The sequence below is a fragment of the Meleagris gallopavo genome, chromosome 14 (genome assembly GCF_000146605.3).
Source record: "Meleagris gallopavo isolate NT-WF06-2002-E0010 breed Aviagen turkey brand Nicholas breeding stock chromosome 14, Turkey_5.1, whole genome shotgun sequence".
Taxonomy (NCBI): Eukaryota; Metazoa; Chordata; class Aves; order Galliformes; family Phasianidae; genus Meleagris; species Meleagris gallopavo.
This window is the reverse complement of record NC_015024.2, coordinates 4221436-4232717: the sequence shown is the minus strand read 5'-3', so window position 1 is coordinate 4232717 and position 11282 is coordinate 4221436. Positions and strand designations below refer to the sequence as shown.

Sequence of the window (11282 nt, the reverse complement as noted above, 5' to 3'; positions counted from 1 at the left end):
AAAAAAAAAAAAAGCAAAATCCTAGCACAATCTAAACCACATATCAACCTCTTAATGAGATTGATACTTTCACAGATGTAAATGAATCCTAGACCAAGCTGAAGTTTTCTTCTTCCAGAGTAAGCCAAGAAACTGATGCTCTGAAAGACCTTGTTTCTCTTACCCAGCTCTATCACCAAACACAGAAAACTACTGCTTATTTGAGGTGCTTATCTGTTGATGGGAGCAGTGGCATCTGATTTTGGAGCACGTGCCTTCCTGGTGAAGGAGTTGAATCGCTTTCAGGCAACTGCCAGAGAGCAGGAACCAAGGCGTGAGATCATGGGGAGGAACAAATGGGAATAAGTGCAAGATCTTTCTCCTTCAGTATCAAGGAACTGTTAATCCAGTGCAACTCCATGAACTTTCAGCTTTGGTTAATGTTGAAGTTCTACTTTTTCCCCCACTTATAAACTGGTAGAATATAGGAGGATATAAATTCTATGTACCAAACTAGAAATTAAAAATACTAAAAGCCTTGTCTGCTTCCAGTTACTGAAGAATTGGTCATATGTTGTTTCTCATCTTAGATATACTGTACTTCTGAAATTCTTAATACAGACTTTCAACATAAGTTGATTCTAATAGTAGTACTATGGCATTTACATTACAATTTAGAAACAGTATAAAACTAAAGAATATCATTTTTCATTCGTTTGAGATGCCTGCTTTTCTACTTCTCTTACCTGAAGACCTGGCTTCATTTTCCTTTTAAGTAAGAGCCCTTTCAAACATTTGCCTTCTGGCTCCATCAAGGTTCATTCACAGCTGATGCGTTCTATCAAGTTGCACATAAGAAAGCATGAAGGTCTACTTTTCTTGGTTTGCTGCATAAGACTGGCAGATGTGCAACTCCCTTCCATTTACCAGCAAGGTCTACTACTCATAAGCACTCTGAGATCACCTTTCAACAAGGACTTGTTTACTCAGTCATTCAAAGAGCATAAATATAAAAGCAAGAAGTGACCACTTTACTCTTCCCTTGAATTTCAAGGCATGGCCTCTTGACAGATAAATGGAAAGGCTAAGTGCAGCTTGTTGGGAAATAAAACAGACTTTCTAATTCTCCATAGAAATCCTCTTGCCAGGATCTTAGATTAAAATATATGGTGCATACAGTGGCCTCACTGAGTCACATGCACTGCCACTGTCATAACCTCAGCTGCTTGGCAAACTCAATAGTGAGGTCAGACAAGTTTCATGATTCCAGACTTTTATCAAGAATATCACAGGGGCAAAGATCAAATGGAAGCAGCAGCATTTATAGATGGACTTAGTCTTCACATTCACTACTGAAAACTACCTTACTTCTTGTTTTTAATATGTTGCGTTTAAAGATTCTACATAATCTGGAAGTTCTTCTGGTCTGTATGCGTTGCTATGGGAACAGAGTTTATTTCACTTACACAGCTTTCACAGCACTCTTAAATAGTGGAATTGAGTAGATGCACAATCAACAATTGCAGAACTGATTACTCTTTTCAAGTTCATGTTGAGCAGACCAAGTTTGAACAGAAGTGAATCAGCAACACACTTGGCACCTGAAGGTAAAAATAAAACCTGAAATCAATCTTTACTGTCTGAATACAACTTCACCGGGCATCTCAAATAATATCTTTAAGTTATATAACACTCTCTGGATATTGAAATCTCCTTGCTACCCAGCATACTAACATTTCTGAAGTGATTTCTCACTGGAAAAGAATTTTACAGGACAAGATTTTATTTTGCATTTGAAAACCATGGGATTTTAGTAATGAAACCTAATACATAAGTGTGAGAAGAAATTCTGTCTGTTTTCTTGTCACTCAAGACAGCGTGAAATGAAAGCACACATTTAAATCATAAGGATGTCTGGCAATGCAGGCACAGCAGAAAAAAAACAAACCAAAACAACCTATACCAAACCCATAGCCATAAAGTCACTTCCATATGGGTTACAATGAAAAACAATCTTAGTAAAAAGAAAGTTTTAATGAAGTTATACAATCTGCTTCTGAATAAATCAAAAACAAATTCAATTCAGGAAACAGATTATGAATCTGAAGGTTTTTGTTTAAAAAAAAGTATGACTGTCTGTACGCAAGGTAGACCAAGAGAAAATGCATTTCTCACAATTCCTTAATGCTCTATATATCTGATCACCACCAGTTTTCTTTTAAATTAAATGAGGACAGGAAACTTTAGAAGGAGAACCATTTTAATTATTAAATCACGTGCTTTAACAAGGCTTACATGGATTGACCACAAGGAAAATGGCTAAAATGATACTTCTGTTGTAGCTAACAGCAAAAAGCAGCTTCAGATAGCCACTGTATCTGATATTGTTCAAATACTATAAATACTGTAGGGCAGGGGAGAGAACTGCCCTCATTGCTGCAATTTTCTGGCCACGGAGTAATCTGGAATTCTATGGAAAATTTCACAATAGATGAGTAACTCACCCTCTGGAGGTTTTGTTTTTTTTTTTTATGTGAAAGACTATAGATTTTTTTTTCCATGAACAAAACCTATGAAGTTGAGACTAAAACCTGTGACTGAAAGAGCCCAACTCACAAGTAAGGCTGTGTTTCTATAGCATAACACACTGTGACCATAACTACTAAACAGACTTTCAAAAGTGTGAGGGCAATGTTCTCAACAATGTATCTAAATTATACTGTGGTATATTTGTGTTATATTTTTGGATCTCAGAGTACTTTTGTGTAGTGCATTCATATATGCAGGAGCAGCTTGCTAGGAAGCTTATATGAAGCAGTTCTGTATTGTCATTCACGAGCTCAATTCTTGACAACCATCCTTAAGGAAGACATGAGAAATCTCAGGAATATTCCATCTGGACTTCATATTTCACCTTTCTGAAAGGTTTCCCTGGCTGTTAGAGTGTAAAACTGTGTTTAGAAGGAGAACGTGGAGAAGAGCCAAGTATTGCTTTCCTGACTAGAGCTGCAACTGAGTGTTTCTTTTGCTTTCCCTCCTGCACGCTGGTCAGTGAGGATGGGGCCAAGAAAGCGCCTGTCTGACAGACAGAGAAGTGATGCTGCTTCCAGGGGAATGTCTGTTATAGGCTGTTAAATTCTGAGGGGGGAAAGGAGAAGTTTGCAATGAAGCAGACAGATGAAAGGACGGGTTAGGGTGCACTGAAGGAAGAGAATGAGGAAAAAATGAAAAAAGACAGTACTGAAATAAAACACCAGCAACCTCATGAAATGAAAAGTATATACATGAAAAGTTTGGTACACTTGATTAGAGATGGACATTCCTCTGAGTAAGTTTTAGACAGGAATAGTGTTTGTCTGAATCCTAAATTAATCTTTGCCACCTGCAGAATACACAATACCTGAATTTTCAATGCTTAAGTAGAAAGTGAATCTGTGCCTGTATTTTAAATTATAGCTATGCCTCAGATACTCAAGATGCTCTGTGGCATTTGACTAATTCCCTTTCACTTCAGCAAAAAAAGTATTTTTTTAATGCATTACTTTAATATACTTCATTCTAGAGCTGCACTGAGGATAAGACTGACTAGAGAAGGAGCTATTGCTCACAGCATTACCAAAATAAGCTGATTATTGTAATTTTCTAGCAGCTTAGGTTTTCTACTGTATGTTCATGGGGTATATCACAGGCAAAAAAAGTTTGTTTTGCATAACCAGAAGCCATGTAAACCATCAGCTCTTACTCTCCACTCCACAGCTTGTTATTACAGGCATAACAAACTTATGGAATTGATGGCTCACATCTGCTCAGCAGAAGATTTCTCAACACAGTAAGGAGCCTTCTGCTGGAGACCACTCTAATATACTTCCCTCCATTTGTTCTGTGGAAACATATTTTGGTATTCTGCAGCTCTGTTTTTCCCCAGTGCTCTTTGTAAATGAAAAAATCATTTGCTTCATGATCCATTTTTGTCTGAGAATCTATGCACGTCATCATGTAAAAAAAAAAATTCACTCAGTGCCAAGCTGAGATGCATCCTTCATTGCCAGTTAACTTTTGTTATTTGATTATTTAAACTACATACTATTTTTTTGAAAACTAAGTCTCTGCAGGGCACAAAGGGCTTTAAAACCCAACTCTAAAGATATTAATAAACATCAATGCTTTTGCCTTTAATGAAGGAATATGTTTATAAATGTATATATATATATATTTCCCAAAATGTCAATAGAAACACTTGACATTGATTCTAGCTCTGGAGTGGAGCCGTTTTAAAGAAGCAAGATCTGAGCCAGCTTAATTGGCTTGAATTCTTCATAAATTTGGCTTAAAGTGGGTGAACTACTCAGTCAATGCAGTATTTTGGGAAACTGCATTTTATTCTGAAAACTTGTGTTTTAAGTGATGGCATTTCTGTCTCTTGGAAGACAGCAGCAAGACAGACCTGAGCACTAAGCCTTCTACATAGCCAAAGAGCAGCAACAGGAAGCACAGTAGCTATACTAACTGATAACAGCAAAAGCACAGAAGTTATCTGGAAAACAAGGGTTAACAGCAGCTTGATATAGGAAGGACTCAAAGCTACATATCAAAGATTTCTGGCCCAGGTATGCATAGAATTCACACAGTGTTAATGAAGTGCCATACATTTGATTTCCTTTGTAAAGGCTTGACAGAGCTGTACAACTCTGCCCAAGCCTACAGAAGCAGCCTCAGTTTCCTCAAAGATCAGCACACATCTAATTCCTGACAACACAGAGTGACTTTTTCAAGAGCTGGTACCACAAGTCTTTTAAAGCTTTACAAAAGTCAACCCATACTCTTAGGAGAGCTTACAGATTCTAGTATGAAGGACAAATGCATATTTTTTTCTGCTTACAACAATTCATTATTCTCATCTACTATGAAGACCTAAAATAAACAGTCCAAGAATCATCTGAATTTTGACTGTGCTTTAAGACATCGCTAATTAGAGCCTAAGAAAGACACTAAAAATACCCAGACATGCAGCTGACACCTTCTTGATTCAATTTGAAAACCTTCTGTGCCAACTTAGAAGCAGTGACTAACAGAACTGCTTTTAATGTCTGCTTTTCCACGAACAGTCATGTACAAGAACTACTTTTGTTCCAGAATAAGATGGATAATTAGGATGAGTAAGATTTTTTCCCTCTCCTGAAAACAAATAATTGTTTAGGTCATTAACAAATTCAGCAAATAGAGCAGTTTATCCAAAACTTAAAATATCTAAAAAGCAATAAGTTCTCATCTATATTCATTGTAAATGATTTTCTATTTATTCAAATAGAAAGCATTCCTGCTTTCATGGCTTTCAGAGAAAGATGCATCTTTTGGGTTTGACAAAACAGATGTCAAACAAGTTCAAGAAGTGAATTTAAGAAGTACAGAAAATTTCAAGAACATCGCGAGGTCAGAAGGAATAGAAATTTTTGTTCTGTGCATCATACAACAGTTCAAATCATTACATCAGATTAAACTGAGATACAATCACAACACTTACAAGGTCTTCCCATGGAAAACAACATGAGAGGTGGCCCCAAGTGAACCTCATTAAGTTCAGATAGGCTAAGAGAGGGACACTTTCAAGGGAAGTAGTGATAAGACTTTAAACTTAGAGTGCAGATTTAGATTACATGTAAGAAACTCCTTACTCAGGGTGATGAGGCACTGACATAGACTGTCTAGAGAAGCAGAGTGCCCCATCCCTAGGGATGCTCAAGGCCAGGTTGGATGGGGCCCTAATCTAGTGTGTGACAACCCTGGACTAGAACTCAGAAAGGATAAAACACTTCAAACTATGAACAAAAGTGTTCTCCTGATTAAGGCTGAACTTTTTGTGGAAAAATTAAATAAGTTGCCCTAAAGGGTCCTTGAAGGTCACTGATTGTGTGTCAGTCACTTTCTGTACCATGCCTTCACTCATCCCATTATGCACTCCTGTTGCCCTGTTCTCTAGCATCTTTACTTGGGGACCTGAAGGGTTTAACTGGCCTGGCCAGGTAAAGGAAAGCAGCAGTAAACTACTTGTTTAGTAATAAAGCTGCAAAAAGGATTGTGGGAGACAAAGGACTGTGGGAGCTCATCGTGATTTTACGCAGCCCACACAAGCATAAGCTTTAAATATCACTGCACTGTATTTTTCAGCATCGTTAGTTGTTTATTCAGCTTAATGATCCTTTCCTTTTTTTTCCTTTTCTTTTGCACAAAATCTCAATGCTGCTTAAGTAGAGATTATGAAAATAGATGACTTAGAGCAGCTACAATTATTAAGCTAATAAATAACCTACTGCATTGAAGGTAGAAGTGCCTTGGTTATCAACAGATTCAAAACATTACTATGCACCACTTGAAGTTGTTGTAAAATGAAGTTTCTCCATCACACACTGTATCTACAAATTACAAATTCTCACTCTCAAAAACTGTTATGTAATGAAAGGTGGCTGAATTAGTCCAACCTTTATCAACTCAAATTCACAAAGACGCTAAGAAAATACTGCAGAATACATAGCAGACATCCAGGACCTCACCTCATTACACCCAACCAATATGTGCTGCCATTATGCATGTAGCAGGAAAACCAAGTCCTTAATAAACATTATGGTTTATTATGAAATATACTCTTTCAATTGGAATTACTGACAGAACAGATTAAAAATAAAGATGATCGAAAAACATCCTATTATTGTTAATGTCCCTGGAAGCACTATTACCACTGCAATTGGTAGTGATGTCACTTCCAGGCGGTGTTTTATTGTTTACCTTACTACTGCCAAAAAGCCACTAGCTGGTATTACTCTAATTCTGCATCACTGATAATACAGCTAGAGTTCTGTTACCTTTCCAGAGCCAGGGTTATTAATAATTCAAGAGTGCTTAGGAAACAATGAACTTGGGATAACCTATGGCTCCTCCATGTTCCATGTAATAATGGCACAAGGGAACACCTTGGCTTGTTACTATCTACTGACTCCACAGAAGAGGAAAAAAATATAAAAAATGAAATGTCTGTTGACTTCCCCTATTGCTCTTATCCAACTACAGAAAAAAGAAACTTTCCTTAAATTTATCAAGTTGGATGGTAACTTAAAGCATTCAGTGAAAAAGTGAGTGCTATTGATTATTATTTTTTTTTGTGTGCAGAACAGTAGCTCCCAGCTACCACAGGATCTTAGCTGATAATAAGCAACATTTGGTCTTATATGGAAGTCAGTTCCCTCAAAGATTAAATATTGCTGTGATTAAAGTAATGACATGGCTTAGAGTGAAACTGCCTGCAATACACCACCTGCAAGAAAAGAACACAGTTTTTGTCTCATGCCTCACTGTGTTCCATAAGAGTCAGTGCTGATGTGTAAAATAAAGTTTTCCTTACATTGCCAGTCTGCTACTGAACCTCCTGACTAGAATAAGCAAGACGACAGAACTGGAGTTAGAAGTACCAACATTTCAATTCTTAACTAGTTTTTGAAACTATTTCTGGTTTTCATTATCCTCACTATTATCATTGCCTGGAAGTGATCAACTTACTTATTTTACATATTCTTAATAATAATCTCCCATTTAGGTGATGCTGATGACTAAGCTGGTTTTAGCAACAGGCCTGAAAAAGACACCAAGAAATTTTGAGCTATATCTTAGTCCCTGTTTGAAGAAAAACCCCTTGGATCGTGGTGAGTCACAAATAAGCCTATAGGGAGGAAGATGGAATGGTGTAACATGATGCAAAACACAACAGAGCAGCAAGGCTGCAGGCCATAATAAGTGAGGATCCACTCACACAACAGCTCAGAAATAAAAAAAAAAAAAAGAAGCTGCTTACCTCTGAAAGGCCTGTAAGGACCTTAGCCAGGCAGGGATCTCCAAACAAGATGCTCTTATCTCCACTGCCAACTCTTAAATAAGGTCTGGGAGGGGGTGGATCCTGGCTACACCCCTTCTGATCTCTCAGGTACAGTGCATACACCTGAGCTCCCCTGGATTGGCCCCACCTTCCCACCAGGTGCTCAATCACTGTTCTAGCTGTGACTTGCATTTCCACTACAAAGGGAAAGCTTTACTAAATATATATCAACAAATAGCACAGGTTCCCTAAACACTTCCAAGTGGCATTACATCCTAACCTCCTCAAACCTAAGGAAAAAAGATTTGTGGTCCTCTCCCACTCTTTTGCAGGTAAAAAAAAACAGTATTTTCAGTTAAAATTACAGGAAGTAATTATGAGGAGGCAGCTCTAACTTGAGAGAGGAGCAGAGGGCATCTGGTGGTGTTTGTTGTTGTTAATGTATACCAATAGCAAGGCAATTCATATCTACATGGAGCTTCACCAACAAGAATTAATACAGTCCATGCTTTTCAACAAACAAACAAAAATGTAACAAATGGAGAAATTAAAATAACGTAAGCACAGAAATACAGACAGTTTTAAAAGAAACAATATGATACAACTTTCTGTTGCCAGATGCTGATGCTGTGAAAATTGCTGTTAATACTGTTATAGTGGTTAAAGATACAAGTAGTAATTTTGTGCTTACAGGAAGTTGCCATCTCCAAGAGATACACACTATGGAAAAGCAGGACAGGTCCCCCTCTATCATAAAATACACAACATTGTTTGCTTGAGGAATATCACAGAATCACCGTGTTCTTGAGGTTTGAAAGAACTTCTGGAGATCATCCAGTCCAACCACCCTGTCAAAGCAGATTCTGTGCAGTTGGTTGCACAGGAAAGCGTCCAGACAGGTTTTTAATATCTGCAGAGAAGGCGACTCCACAACCTCTCTGGGCAGCTTGTTCTACTGCTCTGTAACCCTCAAAGTAAAGAATTTTTTCCTTATGTTGATATGGAACTTCTCCATGTTCCAGCTTGTGCCTGCTGCTGGGCACCACTGCCTGGTCCTACCCTATTGACACCCACCCTTTAAATATTTAATAGCGTTCATAAGGTCCATGGAGATGAAATCAGAAAATGAACAGAAAGTTTTTTCTTAGTAAGCATCACCATCACAGGTGAGGTCCATTAATTTCAAAGCAGCATTTCTGACACTGTGGAGAAGATGATTTGATGAATCCAGTTCCAAGCTATCAGATCAACTCATGAATTGATAGGACATATTCAGAATTAAGTTCATAAGAACAGTTAATTTTAAATCAGCAGTGAGGATTCTGGCATTAAGATAAGACTGTGAAGAGCTAACACTGAAACATTCTACAATGTTAAGCTTAGCATATGTGTTGAACAGCATATACCACTTGGAATTCACACACTGAACAGAGCCAACATCTGTGAGACTCCTTTACTCTAAGGAACTGGGGAACACAATGGTACAATAGAAATGAAAGCCTACATTTAGAAATAAGATCTCTAGTCATGTGGGGGCTATACACATTTTATTGCCAGTGGCAAAAGCTGAAAAAAAGCTCAGACTTTGTTGTACCTTCTCATGAGAAATAAACTGCAGTATCAGAACTTGCTTGACTGAAAAAGAAGGGATAAAAGCAAAAGACAATGGTGATATGATATATTGTATCCTTCCTTACTCAACTTCAATGCATGGAATCAATCACAGACAAGATTTTAAGTGAGAAAATATTAGAAAAAATAACAGTGCGTGTATCTTTCAAACTAGCACTGTCAACAAGAGAAGAAACTGTCTCTCATTTCCACCAGCACAAACATGTGGTAAAGCACAACATTGGCGACCTGGTTAAAACTAATTTTTTAAAAAAGTTGGTTTTAACCCACATCAATTTTCCAATCTGTTCTGATATGCAGCCACACAAACACCTACACTGGTAAAAGCGGGTAGAAGAAAACTGCTCCCTCCGACAGCAGGGCTGGCTGAAAGTGTAAATGAAACTTAAGACCTTCTGTTGTTTGCAGATTTTCTTACCAGAGTTAGCAAAGTAAAAGTTAATTTGAAAACAGATTAGAGGCCAAGTTCAAAGTTGGTATGAGACACAAAATAACTTCACAAATTTTAGAGAAATTCATCATAGGCTGTCAAAAATCTGTTCCAAATCACAAGCTATTAGTCTTAAAACTAAATGTACTTCTAATGGTGAGCTGTTGTGTTCCACTCTCTTCTGATCCTTTTTTAAACAAAATCACTGATGGAGAATTATGGAACTTTTTCAGAGTTTACAGGTAGCTATAAAAAATGTGAGCAGAAATTAGAAAATAAGCCTGGCCAATAAATGAATGTCAGTATTTGAATGCTTTTTCTGTAAGTATTCTGAGAGCTTTAGGAAGAACTATTTGAGCAATGTCAATAACTAATACCACTTTTCTCTGTTAGCTTATTTAAATTCTTAATTAAACTGTTTACTAACCAGCCAGGAGGTACCACTTATAACAGCATGCAACAAACACAGTCCCGTGGTTTAAGAATGACTCTTCTTAGATTCAGAAAATATACAGGAAAATAGAGCATTTAGTGCATTTATTCCCACCGATCCCTAACAATTTGCCAAATTATTACAGCTAGTCAAAAATCTGTGTAAAGCCTGTACTTAATTGGATGAATTATCTCCTAATATAATTTTCACCCCAATGTTTTAGACAGGATGACACATATCAAATAGCCTGCCTAAAGTATTTCTTTGTATGCCCTGTAAGTGCTGTTCTATAAGGCCAGGTCCTCTTCCCAAAATAACACAATCTTCTGCTAACTGAAGTAGTAGGAAAGACTTCCAAATGCAAACTCAGGAAAAATTACTGCTCTTTTTATTGTTTGTCTTGAAGTATTTTAGTCATAAACAGTAACTGATAGCCTTGAATTTTTTACCTAGAACAAAGGTCCGTGATCTGCCTTACAAGAAGTTAGATGGGAAGACACCTGTGGGTTCTGAATCAGTCTGAGTTGAGATGCTTCCAAACCCCACCCACAGTGGGACCTTGTTGATATAATCCTTTGTGACTTAAAAATCGGAATAGTAAAAATTCAGTTAGTAGAAACCTAATCATTTCCAGTCTAAATACACATTCCTTTAGTAAACTGTTTTGCATCTGAAATCGAGTATTTTAGAATGGAGACTTCAGAAGGAAGGCTTTGACTGAGCCACACGGTGTATAAAGCTTCCAAAGAGCGGAGGAGGTCCCCTGCAGTTTTCTGATGGCAGCAGCCTTGTGTATGAAAACTCTTCATTTGCCAGCAATCATGAGGGTTCCTTTCACCTCAGGCGCTCCTTCCACTGTTCCTAGTGGCTAAGACCATGTGCATATTCTCTATTTTCTGTAATAACTAAAGATCCTCTCACATGTAATGTTTGTTTTGAGCATAACT

At 37.5% G+C, this 11282-nt stretch overlaps 1 long non-coding RNA gene across 3 annotated transcripts in view; it reads right to left on the bottom strand.

Annotated features, from left to right (window-relative positions):
* LOC104913137 overlaps positions 1 to 7905 on the bottom strand; it is a 37924-nt gene extending 30019 nt beyond the window's left edge. For 2 of the 3 annotated variants that reach the window (XR_795150.2, XR_002119559.1), the window contains exon 1: positions 7820 to 7905. This is a non-coding gene — a long non-coding RNA (uncharacterized LOC104913137). Of the gene's footprint in view, positions 1 to 1445; positions 1581 to 7819 lie in introns of all 3 variants that reach the window. The other variant, XR_004161286.1, reaches the window with a different exon arrangement.
* Between the last annotated feature and the right edge of the window lie 3377 nt (positions 7906 to 11282).